Below are 15,798 nucleotides of genomic sequence, written 5' to 3' on the forward strand. Positions count from 1 at the left end.
TACGGAAAGATATAGGTGTTTATTCTTTCCGCGCGCTATACGAGATTGGAATAATAGAGAATTGTGAAGGTGGTTCGATGAACCCTCTGCCAGGCACTTAAATGTGATTAGCAGAGTACCCATGTAGATGTAGATGTAGAAGAATGTTAAAAATTAGGTGGAATGATAAAGTGAGGAAGGAGGAGGTTCTGCGCAGAATCGGAGAGGAAAGGAATATATGGATAATACTGACAATAAGAAGGGACAAAATAATACGTCCGTTAAGGCATCAGGGAATAGCTTCCATGGTACTAGAGGGCGCTGTAGAAGGTAAAAACTGGAGAGGAAGACGGAGATTGGAGTATGTCCAGCAAATAATTGAAGACGTGGGTTGCAAGTGCTACTCTGAGATGAACAGGTTGGCACAGGAGAGGAATTCGTGGCGGGCCGCTAGGGGTAGCCGCGCCGTCTGGGGCGCCTTGTCACTGTCCGCTCGGCTCCCCCCGTCGCGGGTTCGAGTCCTACTTCGGGCATGTGTGTGTGTGTGTTGTCCATAGCGAAAGTTAGTTTAAATTAGAATCAGTAGTGTGTAAGCTTAGGGACCGATGACCTAAACAGTTTGGTCCCATAAGATCTTACCACAAATTTACAATTCTTGTTTTGCATCAAACCATCCAGAAGACAGATGATTAAAAAAATGTCATCGTTATAAAACGCCCCGTCCTCAAAGCTTTGAGGACGGGGCGTGCTTGGATAGCTCAGTTGGTAGAGCACTTGCCCGCGAAAGGCAAAGGTCCCGAGTTCGAGTCTCGGTCCGGCACACAGTTTTAATCTGCCAGGAAGTTTCATATCAGCGCACACTCCGCTGTAGGGTGAAAATCTCATTCTAGTCATCGTTATAGTTTGAGGAAATTACTAGCCGGCAAGCATTGTATACCATCGTTATCGTGAAAGGTTACGGAACATAACGGTTACTTTGCAACACATCTCCTAGCACTACGCGACGCGTCATCCGAAATACTGTAAGTTGTCTCGATGGAATCCACCAGACGTTCGTCGCTCTCGAAGTCACGAGTGGCAGCAGGAAGGCACGCCGCCAAGTTTCCTCTGGCAAGCTCGTTGGCGTCATCGCAGCCTGCAGCTGCCGAACTTGTGGCGGTTTTCCGGAAGCCCTGTGCTCCGCTAATTACGAACAGCGCGGGCGGCGAACAGACCTCGTCGCTTGACAGGTATCGTTCAGGGCGCGGAAGAAACCAGAGTCCACTTTAGCTCGTAATAGCTCAAAGTTTCTCTAAATGGGTACTGTCTGTACCACTTTCAATATATACGCGATATTTTTCGTAATTGAAATCTCACATGTAATTATAAGTGAGACGCCAATTTTTTCTAAGTACCGAGAAATTTTATGAACCAGAGCGACTCTTGATATGGGTGAGTCTTGTATCCGATTTTGCTCAAACGTCCAGAAACATAGTTGTTATTTGTCAGCTAAGCCACAAATTAATAGAGTTTTTCGTACGTCATTGTCTACAGCTGTTAAATAATTCGGTAACAGCATAATTTTATGGTTGTTCTCTGCGGGTTTAGATTGCTACAGTCATCTTCAAGGAGAAAAACATTGTACATCAATAGACCGACCGTAAATTTTCGTCATATATGAAAAATAACTCACGGGCTAGACTGCTCATTTTTAATTATTATGGTGGCCTTAAATAAGGTCTAACTTATCACAACTCCTCGATCTCGCCTCCAATATCTGTATATGATACATAACTTACACACCATTGTTTGATCACGTTACCCTTTCCTCCCTAGATCTAGCCTTGGTACTCAATGACCAAAAGCTTTCTTCACTTTATCGACTCATTGACTCCTCTAAATCTAAACATTTATCCTAAAATATAATATTCCCACTCCAACAAAACAGATTAACCTTCCCCTTAACATCGTATTTCCCGGTTAAAAAAATAAGCTAATCGCTTAATTCTTGAAATAATGTGCTTTCCCTTTACTTCTCACTGAAAACACACACAACATATTCAGCAGTTTCAGTATTGTCACCAGCAGTATCGTTAGACATATTTTATTTCGTTGTCTAGTTTTTCCCATTTCCTTTAGCGTTTTATTATTTTTAATGTAACCTGAACGTGTTGTCGCTGTGATAAGATATCTACTATTATAGAAAATATTTACATACAATAATGTATCGCATTTGTCGCGTACAAATAAGAATCCCAACTACAGCCTGGAAGCTGTCTGGTCATAAACAAGATAGGGCTTGAATACCCTAACCTTGACAGGGCAAACAAACAAATAAATTATGATACCGCATAATCCAGCGTGCTTAGCCGGAATGCTCCTGGTATTGCCTAATATTGCGTTTATCCTACATCTTCTTTTTACGACACTTTGAAGACATACAGTACGCCATTAACGCAAACACATGAGACGCCCCCGACTTGGCAGCGTTCAATACCAAATTGCTGGTTGGTACAACGGAAGTTTTTTCTGGCCAAAAAGTACTTGTTCCATAAAATTTCGGGCGTGCAGCCTCATAAATTCAGCTTCTTATTCTAATATTTCGGCTGAATACCGTCCAACCATATTCAGAGTGAGCCGAGGTGACTAACGCTCCAGCAGTTGCTCCGTCCTTTTACACCCGAGGACCGAACCACTGCGTATGCGTCCAAAGATACACAACGAGCCAGAGACGTTGATAGGCGGCAAAGAGGTGTAACATATGCATGGAAATTAAATCTATGGCTGCTCGGTCATTCCACACGGTGATATCGATGTGTCAAGGAGAGCTGCACCATCACGACGTCTTTGTGATTTAATTACAGAAATTGCCGGATTCCATGATTTGTCCAAGCTGAAACTGCTGTCGCTATTACTTAAATTCGTCGCCAGCCGAATTTCAATTGCTTCTTTCACTACTGAGTCCCAGAAAGATGAAGTCGAGGCTAAAATTTCTACGTTATCGTACACCACAGACTACCCAGTGTCAATACAGTGCTCGGCCACCTCAGATTTATTAGGTTGTAAGAGACGGGTGTATCTGCGGTGCTCTGTGTATCTCTCCTGCACTGTGCGTGTCGTCTGTCCGTGTATTGACACTGGCCACTCTATGGTGTACGATAATGTCGAAATTTTAGCCTCGACTTCATCTTTCTGGGACTCAGTAGTGAAAGAAGCAATTGAAATTCTGTTGGTGACGAATTTAATTAATAGCGACAGCAGTTTCAGCTTGGACAAATCATGGAATCCGGCAATTTCTGTAATTAAATCACAAAGACGTCGCGAGGTGCAGCTCTCCTTGACTCATCGATATCACCGGGTGGAACGACTGCGCAGCCATAGATTTAATTTCCATGCATACGTTACACATCTTTGCCGCCTATCTACGTCTCTGGCGCCTTGTGTATCTTTGGCCGCATACACAGTGGTTCGGTCCTCCGGTGTAAAGGGACGGAGCAAGCGCTGGAGCATTAGTCACCACGGCTCACTCTGAATATCGTTGGACGGTATGCAGCCGAAATATAAGAAGAAGCTGAATTTATGCGGCTGCATGCCCGAAATCTTATTGAACAGTCTTTAGGCCGCGAAAATATGAAGATGCACAAAAAGTACTTGTGTTTGCGCCACGTGCTCTGGTATCCCAGTACTTGTTTGCTGATTGTACTGTACACCTGACATATCAATGGGTAGTGTACAATTCTCCACAAATCTGTAATTCTCCCCATTAGACTGTCAAATAACCGACGGAGCGTCTGCTTAAATCTTTCCACCCGGCACCAAACCACGAGACCCCAGTTCGGTTCTGGGAACAGTGTCTGTTTTCCAAGACACAAAACGGGTTCTTATTTATAATATATGGTTGTTCAGGTACATCATTGTCACAGATAAAGGGTTCATATGGTCTGATGGACAAGTATTTTCAACAGCAAGCCGCGCGGTTTGGGGCACCATGTCACGGACCGTGGGGCCCCTCACGCAAGAGGTTCTAGTCCTCCCTGGGGCATGGGTATGTGTGTTGTTCTTAAAATAAGTCAGTTTAAGTAGTGTGTAGATTTGGAGACCGATGACTTCAGCAGTTTGGTCCCTTAGGAATTCACACACACACACACACACACACACACACACACACACACACACACACACTACACATTCGACAGTAAACAATTACGTCGTTCGAGGGGAATATTTCTTACTTTAACTTTCAAGTACGGAAACCAATGTGTCTGACTTAATTTGATTAAAGAGATGAATCGCAGTGTAATTTATCTAGCAGATTTACGATCTTAACCCCAGATATTTCAGCGTCCTGTAGAACCACACACATTACTAGCAATACGGGATTTTCCTTCTTTAGATCGTCTGTGGAGCAGAAGTAATAGTAACAAAGGACATTCGTTGCTTCCTTCGCAGAGGAGCAGCATGAACTTTGATTTAAACCGCGAGGAAATTAGGTTTACGACGTACTTTTATAGCCTTTCATTCGTGTTGGAAAGGACGGACGTAAAATGCTTCGTCTGCACGGCACAAGTCTCTATACCAGCGACCAAGACGTCTTCCTCGATTCAGTATCTATCACATTATTCAATTATGGGGTAAGTAACCGACTGTGTAGTCTCTCAGTCTGTTTGGTGGCTTCATTTTAGCATACTTCACCAGCCTCTAACTCATCTACACATTCTTTCCACGTGACTGTGTTCACATTATTCTCCTGCTAGCTAGAACTTATTGTACGTTTCGCAATAATCAATTACTTGCGATTGTATAAAATATTTAGTCTGTTCAGTCAGGCCACATCAATATGGCAAAAGGGGATGTTCTCGTCAGAAAGCCGCCATCATTTTGTGCTATCTTCATTGCTGTTGTTGGATTTAAAACAGTTGTATTTCTTTTGTTGCACTACTTACTACATAATGTTACATGTAATTTCAACGTGAGAACTAATTCAGAATTATATACTGTATTAAACTTTTTAAAAAAGGACGCTGTTGCATAATATTAGGACAAATAGGAAATCTCTGGTTCGTTCACATTAATAAAATTGTATTTCTGTCTGATGTTTATAATTGTTGTCAGATGTAAATGACCTGCAGATTTTTTAAAATAAATCCGTTGTAATCGATAAAATGAATATTATTTCATCATAAAATTTAAGTGCTTTCGATGGTTTGTGACAAAAAGTAGCGTTGTCGAAAGATGGTGAACCGTATGAAATGTGTGTTATGTAAATTCGGTGGTTAAGAAATTCCCTGCAGTGAAATGCACAAGACGGTATTGTACGACTGACGATTGAAGGTTCGTGAAATAGCTGGCCGTAGTGGACAATCGGGACCGACAGCCGTGTCATCCTCTGCCAGTGGCGTCACTGAACGCGGTATGTAGTAGCCTGAGGTCGGAACGCCGCTCTCATTGCCGTTGTAGGCTTTCTTGAGCTTGGAGCAGCTACTTCTGACCCAAGAAGCTTCTCAGTTGGCATCACGGCGGTAATTGAATTGCACCAGTCGTCCCACCGACGAAAAATCCTTAGTACGAGTAATACAGGGAATCGAATCCGGGTCCTCTGGATAGCAGCCAGACTCGTTGACCACTGAGCTGCGGAGGCGGACAGAAGAACTATAAGTTAACGGAATTGCAATAATCCGCAATCTTTTTAAAATAACCCCACCATAAATGAATCAACTGTCAAAGCAATCAGTGTCTTCGACCTAAAGAAGGCAGCTTAATCTGCTGAGAAAGTAATGGCTACTGTATTCAGGGCTGCAAAAGAGTTAGTCCCTTTCAGCATCTCATAAAATGTGGAGTGCTATATACAAATGACGAATTTTGCATGTTCTGTATCAGCGGCCGGGCGGAGTGGCCGAGCGGTTCTAGGCGCTACAGTGTGGAACTGCGCGACCGCTACGGCCGCAGGTTCGAATCCTGCCTCGAGCATGGATGTGTGTCATGTCCTTAGGTTAGTTAGGCTTAAGTAGTTCTAAGTTCTAGGGGACTGATGACCTCAGAAGTCAAGTCCCATAGTGCTCAGAGCCATTATCAACCATCTGTATCAGCTTGGTGCGAAAACTGCGCGAGAAAAGAATTGTATTGCAAGAGCTGAAAAAAAGTCAGAGTAATACAATTGTCCACAAAGGTGCTTCAACAGCATGAAAAATTAGATATTCTAAGCGAGAGCTGATGGAACATCGGTTGTATGCACCCGATTTAGCGCCACATCACTCGAAATTTTTGGCTGGAAAACCGCTGAGTCCAATGAAGGACATCTGTAGTCCAAGATGGGTATTTTACGAACCTTCCTTTCTGAATAACAATTTAAGAATGCATTTAATTCACTGCAAAGTCACAGGTCGAAGTGCACTGAATCAAAATGTAACTACATCAAGTAAATTCATTTATGATCTAAAAAAGTAGCACAGTGTTTCGTAGTGGAGAGTACTAAATTTCTTGGCGCACCAAGTTGTTGAGGAGCTCAGTGATGTTCCGCAAACCAAAATCGTACGGCATTGTAGACTGGGAGACAAAGAGGGGAAGATTCAGCCACCTAATTGGAAAGGTACGTCCTATTTCCCGCGCGTGCTGTCACCTTCTCTTCGCGAAATGTGGCAGTCATGTGTTAGCTAATGTATGAGATACGTGTGGACTACGATAATGAGTGTGCGTGAAGTGCGGCGTCTTGTTTGCGTCGTTCAACGATGAGAGAAGGGAGAGGACGAAACACAGTGTCGGCACATAGCCTACTCCTCTTGTACAGCAACAAGGGAGCCCGCCGAGCTTAACTTCGCCATCCGATGAACGGACGGACCACCATCAATATTGTCGCATTCCCTTAATCCATGAGACTGTGGAGAATTTTGAAATTTAATCCAAAAAATGGTTCAAATGGCTCTAAGCACTATGGGACAACATCTGAGGATATCACTCCCTTAGACTTAGAACTACTTAACCTAATTAACCTAAGGACATCACACACATCCATGCCCGAGGCAGGACTCGAACCTGCGACCGCAGCAGCAGCGCGGTTCCGGACTGAAGCGTCTAGAACCGCTCGGTCACAGCAGCCGGCTTCTTCTGCTTCACTGGTATTTAATTATTGTTCATTGTTAAAGAACAAAGAAATGTTTCATTCTGGAAGTATGTTCTGTATGCTGTGAGAGTGTAAATCATTAGTGTATGTCCGTCTGCCGAACTGTAAAGTGTGTTCCATCTGCCAAAATGCTGTGGAGCACTTGCCCGCGAAAGGCAATGGTCCCGAGTTCCTGTCCCGGTTCGGCGAACAGTTTTGATCTGCCCGGAAGTTTCATATCAGCGCACACTCTGCTGCAGGGTGAAAATTTCATTCTGCCAACATGTTAACAGTACCGAAAATATACAGGGTGTTACAAAAAGGTACGGCCACATTTTCAGGAAACATTCCTCACACACAAAGAAAGAAAATATGTTACGTGGACATGTGTCCGGAAACGCTTACTTTCCATGTTAGAGCTCATTTTATTACTTCTTTTCAGATCACATTAATCATGGAATGGAAACACACAGAAAAAGAACGTACCAGCGTGACTTCAAACACTTTGTTACAGGAAATGTTCAAAATGTCCTCCGTTAGCGAGGATACATGCATCCACCCTCCGTCGCATGGAATCCCTGATGCGCTGAGGCAGCCCTGGAGAATGGCGTATTATATCACAGCCGTCCACAATACGAGCACGAAGAGTCTCTACATTTGGTACCGGGGTTGCGTAGACAAGAGCTTTCAAATGCCCCCATAAATGAAAGTCAAGAAGGTTGAGCTCAGGAGAGCGTGGAGGCCATGGAATTGGCCCGCCTCTACCAATCCATCGGTCACCGAATCTGTTGTTGAGAAGCGTACGAACACTTCGACTGAAATGTGCAGGAGCTCCGTCGAGCATGAACCACATGTTGTGTCGTACTTGTAAAGGTACATGTTCTAGCAGCACAGGTAGAGTATCCCGTATAAAATCATGATAAAGTGCTCCATTGAGCGTAGGTGGAAGAACATGGGGCCCAATCAAGACATCACCAACAATGCCTGCCCAAACGTTCACAGAAAATCTGTGTTGATGACGTGATTTCACAATTGCGTGCGGATTTTCGTCAGCCCACACATGTTGATTGTGAAAATTTACAAATTGATCACGTTGGAATGAAGCCTTATCCGTAAAGAGAACATTTGCACTGAAATGAGGATTGACACATTGTTGGATGAACCATTCGCAGAAGTGTACCCGTGGAGGCCAATCAGCTGCTCATAGTGCCTGCGCACGCTGTACATGGTACGGAAACAACTGGTTCTCCCGCAGCACTCTCCATACAGTGATGTGGTCAACGTTACCTTGTACAGCAGCAACTTCTATGACGCTGACATTAGGGTTATCGTCAACTGCATGAAGAATTGCTTCGTCCATTGCAAGTGTCCTCGTCGTTCTAGATCTTCCCCAGTCGCGAGTCATAGGCTGGAATGTTCCGTGCTCCCTAAGACGCCGATCAATTGTTTCGAACGTCTTCCTGTCGGGACACCTTTGTTCTGGAAATCTGTCTCGATAAAAACGTACCGCGCCACGGCTATTGCCCCGTGCTAATCCATACATCAAATGGGCACCTGCCAACTCCGCATTTGTAAACATTGCACTGACTGCAAAACCACGTTCGTGATGAACACTAACATGTTGATGCTACGTACTGATGTGCTCGATGCTAGTAGTGTAGAGCAATGAGTCGCATGTCAACACAAGCACCGAAGTCAACATTACCTTCCTTCAACTGGGCCAACTGGTGGTGAATCGAGGAAGTACAGTACATACTGACGAAACTAAAATGAGCTCTAACATGTAAATTAAGCGTTTCCGGACACATATCCACATAACATCTTTTCTTTATTTGTGTGTGAGGAATGTTTCCTGAAAGTTTGGCCGTACCTTTTTGTAACACCCTGTAGTATTTCATTGCAACAGGAAGCTGTGTTGCACATTGTGAGTGATCAGTTGTGAAAGACGTAATGAAGCTAAGGCACAAGATTTTTACTGTATACGACGAGTGAAATATGCGTGGAAAAATCATAAATTTATGAGGAAAAATGTTGGAGTAGCAGTTTTCTGCCTGAATCCAAGACACATTTTGCAAATATATTCTTTCGAGTTACAGCGCCTTTCCATGAAACCACCGATGCTATTCTAAGACAGAGACATCAAGTGGAACACTGAAATACTTCTACGAATACAGCGCATTGTAGCAGTCACTTACAGCGTTCAAAGCAACAGTCGGCACGCATATTGTACTACGTGATTGTGTGAGATTGTGACATATGGCTTTTCTTTTTTACTGATCATATACAGCAAGTCATTGACAATGGGATAAGTACACTGAAGAGCCAAAGAAACTGGTACACCTGTATGTATCGTGTAGGACCCGTGCGAGCACGCCGAGGTGCCGCAACACGATGTGGCATGGACTCTATTAATGTCTGAAGTAGTGCTGGAGGGAACTGAGATCATGAATCCCGCAGGGCTGTCCACAAATCCGTAAGAGTACGAGGTGGTGGAGATCTCCTCTGCACAGCACGTTGCAAGGTATACCAAATATGCTCAGTAATGTTAATGTCTGGGGAGTTTGGTGGCCAGTGGAAGTGATTTAACTCAGAAGAGTGTTCCTGTGGCTACTCTGTAGCAATTCTGGACGTGTGGGGTCTCGCATTGATGTGCTGGAATTTTCCAGGTCCGTCGGAATGCACAATGGCTATGAATTGGTGCAGGTGATCCGACAGGATGCTTACGTACTTGTCACTGTCAGAGTCGTATCTAGACGTATCAGGGGCCCCATATCATTCCAACTGCACACGCCCCACAGCATTGCAGATCCTCCACCAGCTTGAACAGTCCACTGCTGATACGCTGTAGCCATGGATTCATGAGGCTGTCTCCATATCCGTACAAGTCCATCCGCTCGATACAATTTGAGACGAGACCCGTCTGAGCAGGTAACATGTTTCCAGTCATCAACAGTCCATTGTCGGTGTTGACGGGCCCAAACGAGGCGTATACCTTTGTGTCGTGTAGACATTAAGGGTACGCTAGTCAGCCCTCGGTTCCGAAAGCCCATTTCGATGATGTTTCGTTGAATGGTTCGCACGTTGACACTTGTTGATGTATTTGAATACGCATGTCCATACTAGTTTCTTTGGCGCTTCAGTGTATATCTAACGTTACTGTAACCTAAATTTGAGTTTGGTATGAGTGGTCTTGAAATGAAACCATTGGAGCAGTATGTACTTCTAATATAAATACTTCTGAATAAATTTATTGAATTGTACCAGAATGAGATTTTCACTCTGCAGCGGAGTATGCGTTGATATGAAACTTCCTGGCAGATTAAAACTGTGTGCCCGACCGAGACTCGAACTCGGGACCTTTGCCTTTTGCGGGCAAGTGCTCTACCAACTGAGCTACCGAAGCACGACTCACGCCCGGTACTCACAGCTTTACTTCTGCCAGTACCTCGTCTCCTACCTTCCAAACTTTACAGAAGCTCTCCTGCGAACCTTGCAGAACTGGCACTCCTGAAAGAAAGGATATTGGGGAGACATGGCTAGCCACAGCCTGGGGGATGTTTCCAGAATGAGATTTTCACTCTGAAGCGGAGTGTGCGCTGATATGAAACTTCCTGGCAGATTAAAACTGTGTGCCCGACCAAGACTCGAACTCGGGACCTTTGCCTTTCGCGGGCAAGTGCTCTACCAACTGAAGGTTGCCCAGTATCCAGTTCAAATCCTCCTCCCTCCCCCATGTTATCAATCATCTCGTCAACCTCAGGCAAGTACCAGACACACACAGAACAATCATCACATCACGCAGACACCGAAAAATTACAGAAATAACCGCACACACAAGTACACAGTGGAGTAAAAGCCGAAAGGATACAAACTCCCCCACACACTTCAAAAAATGGCTCTGAGCACTATGGGACTTAACATCTGTGGTCATCAGTCCCCTAGAACTTAGAATTACTTAAACCTAACTAACCTAAGGACATCACACACATCCATGCCCGAGGCAGGATTCGAACCTGCGACCGTAGCAGTCGCGCGGTTCCGGACTGAGCGCCTAGAACCGCTAGACCACCGCGGCCGGCCCCACACACTTCCCCAAACAGGGGAAAGTATTGGATGAGAGTGCGTGCATTGAAATAGTGACAGCCACAAGCCCACGAACATTGACAGAAATGCACTCAAATAGTTCCAGACAAAACCTTCATAAATAGCACATTTTCATATATACAGGGTGGTCCATTGATAGTGACGGGGCCAAATATCTCACGAAATAAGCATCAAACGAAAAATCTACAAAGAACGAAACTCATCTAGCTTGAAGGGGGAACCCAGTTGGCGCTATGGTTGGCGCGCTAGATGGCACTGCCATAGGTCAAACGGATATCAACTGCGTATTTTTAAATAGGAACCCCCATTTTTATTACATATTCGTGTTGGACGTAAAGAAATATGAATGTTTTAGTTGGACTACTTTTTTCGCTTTGTGATAGATGGCGCTGTAATAGTCGCAAATATATAAGTACGTGGTATCACGTGACATTCCGCCAGTGCGGACAGTATTTGCTTCGTAACACATTATCCGTGTTAAAAAGGACCGTTTACCAATTGCAGAAAAGGTCGATATCGTGTTGACGTATGGCTATTGTGATCAAAATGCCCACTGCTGCTCGGTATCCTGGACGACATCTTCCTAGTGTCCGGACCGCTCGTCGGATAGTTACGTTATTTAAGGAAACAGGAAGTGTTCAGCCAAATGTGAAACGTCAACCACGACCTGCAACAAATGATGATGCCCAAGTAGGTGTTTTAGATGCTGTCGCTGCTAATCCGCACATCAGTAGCAGACAAATTGCGCGAGAATCGGGAATCTCAAAAACGTCGGTGTTGAGAATGCTACATCAACATCGATTGCACCCGTACCATATTTCTATGCACCAGGAATTGCATGGTGAGGACTTTGAACGTCGTGTACAGTTCTGCCACTGGGCACAAGAGAAATTACGGGACGATGACAGATTTTTTGCACGAGTTCTATTTACCGACGGAGCCTCATTCACCAACAGCGGTAACAAAAACTGGCATAATATCCACTACTGGGCAACGGAAAATCCACGATGGCTGCGACAAGTGGAACATCAGCGACCTTGGCGGATTAATTTATGGTGCGGCATTATGGGAGGAAGGATAATTGGCCCCCTTTTTATCGATGGCGATCTAAATGGTGCAATGTATGCTGATTTCCTACGTAATGTTCTACCGATGTTACTACAAGATGTTTCACTGCGTGACAGAATGGCGATGTACTTGCAACATGATGGATGTCCGGCACATAGTTCGCGTGCGGTTGAAGCGGTATTGAATAGCATATTTCATGACAGGGGGATTGGTCGTCGAAGCAGGTTCACCGGATCTGACGTTCCCGGATTTCTTTCTGTGGGGAACGTTGAAGGATATTTGCTATCGTGATCCACCGACAACGCCTGACAACATACGTCAGCGCATTGTCAATGCATGTGCGAACATTACGGAAGGTGAACTACTCGCTGTTGAGAGGAATGTCGTTACACGTATTGCCAAATGCATTGAGGTTTACGGATATCATTTTGAGCATTTATTGCATTAATGTGATATTTACAGGTAATCACGCTCTAACAGCATACGTTCTCATAAACGATAAGTTCACAAAGGTACATGTATCACACTGGAACAACCGAAATAAAATGTTCAAACGTACCTGCGTTCTGTGTTTTAATTTAAAAAACCTACCTGTTACCAATTGTTTGTCTAAAATAGTGAGCCATATGTTTGTGACTATAACAGCGCCATCTATCACAAAGCGAAAAAAGTGGTCCCACTAAAACATTCATATTTCTTTACGTACTACACGAATGTGTAATAAAAAATAGGGGTTCCTATTAAAAAAAACAGTTGATATCCTTTTGACCTATGGCAGCGCCATCTAGCGGGCCAACCATCGCGCCATCTGGATTCCCCCTTCAAGCTAGACAAGTTTCGTTCTTTGTAGTTTCTTCGTGTGACGCTTATTTCGTGAGATATTTGGCCCGGTCACGATCAATGGACCATCCTGTATAACAACGGGTAACCAGGATACGGGGTCAAAATAGCCACCACGCGACACCAAGTGACGTGCAGACTAATCCGATGCTCAGCGCCCATTGAAAAACGGTTGCTTAGAGAGTGACGAAAGAAGGATGTAACGAAGATTACTCGTAGTCGGAAACCCACGGGTATCATCCAGCAGACGCCACTGCGTCCAGTACTTGCAGAGGTCAGACCGAACTCCAGCCTAGCACCACAACGGACACAAACTACGTGCAACTTCAATAGCAGAGGACACGCCGAATGTTATGTGTCCTACAGAAGTAGCCTTTAACGAGCAGTGTTCACGGCTGCGACCAACACCCGGCTGCGCTAAATCCGCAGTGAGCAAAGGCACCACTCTTGCCAAAGGGCCACGACCGACGCTTGGCCACAATAACACGCCGCCTCACTCGTCTTCGCCGCCCGTGTCACACTCTCCTTTTCTCCAGGTCGCCGCAGCCCTTAACTGCCTTCTCCTCCGACCTGCCCTCTACTGGCGACAGTAGCGCTCCATGTCCACTTGCGGCTAGAGGGATTCCTAATCCACGGGAATTATGCGAAAACAAACGCGGGCGCACGGCAGGAACATTTTTAAAAATTTTTTAAATCATATCGTATTTTTTGCTTAGTACACTGAAGCACCAAAGAAACTGGTATACATTGGCAGGTTATCAAGAATTAAGTGACTTTGAACGTGGTATTGTAGTCGGCGCACGAGGGATGGGAAACAGCATCTCCAAGGTAGCGATGAAGTGGGAATTTTCCCGTCCGACAATTTGATGAGTGTAACGTGAATTTCACGAATCCGGTAAAACATCAAATCTCCGACATCGCTGGGGCCGGAAAAATATCCTGCAAGAAGGGACCAATGACGACTGAAGAAAATCGTTTAACTTGACAGAAGTGCAAACCGTCCGCGAATTCTATCAGATTTCATTGCTGGGCCATCAAAAAGTGTCAGCGTGCGACTCATTCAACGAAACAACATCGATATGGGCTTTCGGAGCCGAAGGCCCATTCGTGTACCCTTGAACCCTTGAAGACTGCATGACAAAGCTTTACGCCTCGTCAACATCGACACTGAACTGTTGATGACTGGTAGCATGTTGCCTGGTCGGACGAGTCTTTTTTCAAATTGTATCTAGTTGATGGACGTATACGGTTACGAAGACAACCTCATGAATCCATGGGCCCTGCATGTCAGCAGGGGACTCTTAGCTGGTGGAGGTTCTGTAAGGGTGAGGGATATGTTCAGATGGAATGATGTGGGACCCAATTCCAGCAGGACAATGCGACAATCCACACGTCCAAAATTGCTACAGAGTGGCTCCAGGAACACTTTTCTGAGTTTAAACACTTCTGCTGGCCACCAAATTCCCCTGACATTAAAATTATTGAGCGCATCTGGGATTCCTTGCAACGCGCTATTTAGAAGAGATCTCCACCCTCTCTTACGGATTTTTGGACAGCCTTGCAGGGTTCATGATGTCATTTCCCTCTAGCACTGCTTCAGACATTAGTTGAGTCCACGTCTGCGAGGTCACGGGGGCCCTACACGATATTAGGCACTTTGTCTGGCTCTTCAATGTATAATGATGGTCAATTTTATAGAAAATTTTAATTTTTTTTGTTTTTTTATTGTTCCGATTCAAAGTGTTAATAATTATCTTTGGGGAATTGATTTTCTGTAAACTGCCATTTTAACCAAAGACAAGAAGTGAACAGTTCTAGTTAAACGAACATATTTATTGATTTTTACGAAAGTTAATCAAAAACACGTTTGGCTGTAATAAATTACCTACGTAGTATCTTTGGAGCAGCAAATTCAGAAATTCACTGTTCTGTGGGTTTCCATAGCTTCCGAAAACTCAGCACGAAGCGAAAATTTTTGGCGACAACAAGCTTTGGCTTCCCATTAGTTTAATATACCACAGTCTAAGAAGAACCCATTATGATAAGTCATGAATATAGCGAGGCACTGACTTTATGGAAAAAGTATTTCTAACTGCTGACCATTGCGATTAAACGTAGTGAACACGCAACGTGGGTTTGAATACACTACTGTAGTATTTCCCAGCTAGTTGCTACCGTTTTGTGACTGGCCCCAATGGCAAACTAGAACGTAATATTACTTGTGATGGGTTGAACAATTTTTCTCTCCTGCACTCGTGTGCTACGCATTATCATCATACTGACGCATTTCTTAGATTCCTTGGCGTAACAGCTCCTTCTTTATTCAGGCCCAGTGTCTGGCATTGCATTCTTCCTCTATATGTGGTTGAAATTTTCAATTTTGTAGTAATGTTTACCTCAGGTATCTGTGGTATACATTCATTGCCATCACTGCTCGGACTAAGACGTAGGTGATGGCGTAGCATTTCGTCTGGCTTGCTCGAAGCAGGTTAGCGTGGAGGGCTGAATCAAAACAGTCTTTGGAGTTAATGACACAGCACCAACAGTGGTTCATCCGTACTTTTTTGCCATGTAATATTTCTTATACGTTTTTATGCGTATGTACGCGAAGATGGACGCTTGACCGAAACTAGTAGTATGTAAAGAAATATTCACAGCAACAGCTTTTGGTTGTTTTGTCATGCATTTCTTTGAATACATTGACGCTGTGCTCCTCTGTTTGCAGAAAAAAT

The 15,798-nt window shown here is 44.4% G+C and overlaps 2 non-coding genes across 2 annotated transcripts; one reads left to right on the forward strand and one right to left on the reverse strand.

Moving 5' to 3' along the window:
• Positions 1-725: 725 nt before the first annotated feature.
• Trnas-cga (transfer RNA serine (anticodon CGA)) lies at positions 726-800 on the forward strand. The gene has a single exon. It is a non-coding gene; the product is annotated as a tRNA-Ser (tRNA).
• A 9,583-nt stretch (positions 801-10,383) lies between these two features.
• Trnal-caa (transfer RNA leucine (anticodon CAA)) lies at positions 10,384-10,458 on the reverse strand. Its single transcript has one exon. It is a non-coding gene; the product is annotated as a tRNA-Leu (tRNA).
• Positions 10,459-15,798: the final 5,340 nt, after the last annotated feature.

This window comes from Schistocerca serialis, chromosome 6 (genome assembly GCF_023864345.2).
Source record: "Schistocerca serialis cubense isolate TAMUIC-IGC-003099 chromosome 6, iqSchSeri2.2, whole genome shotgun sequence".
Taxonomy (NCBI): Eukaryota; Metazoa; Arthropoda; class Insecta; order Orthoptera; family Acrididae; genus Schistocerca; species Schistocerca serialis.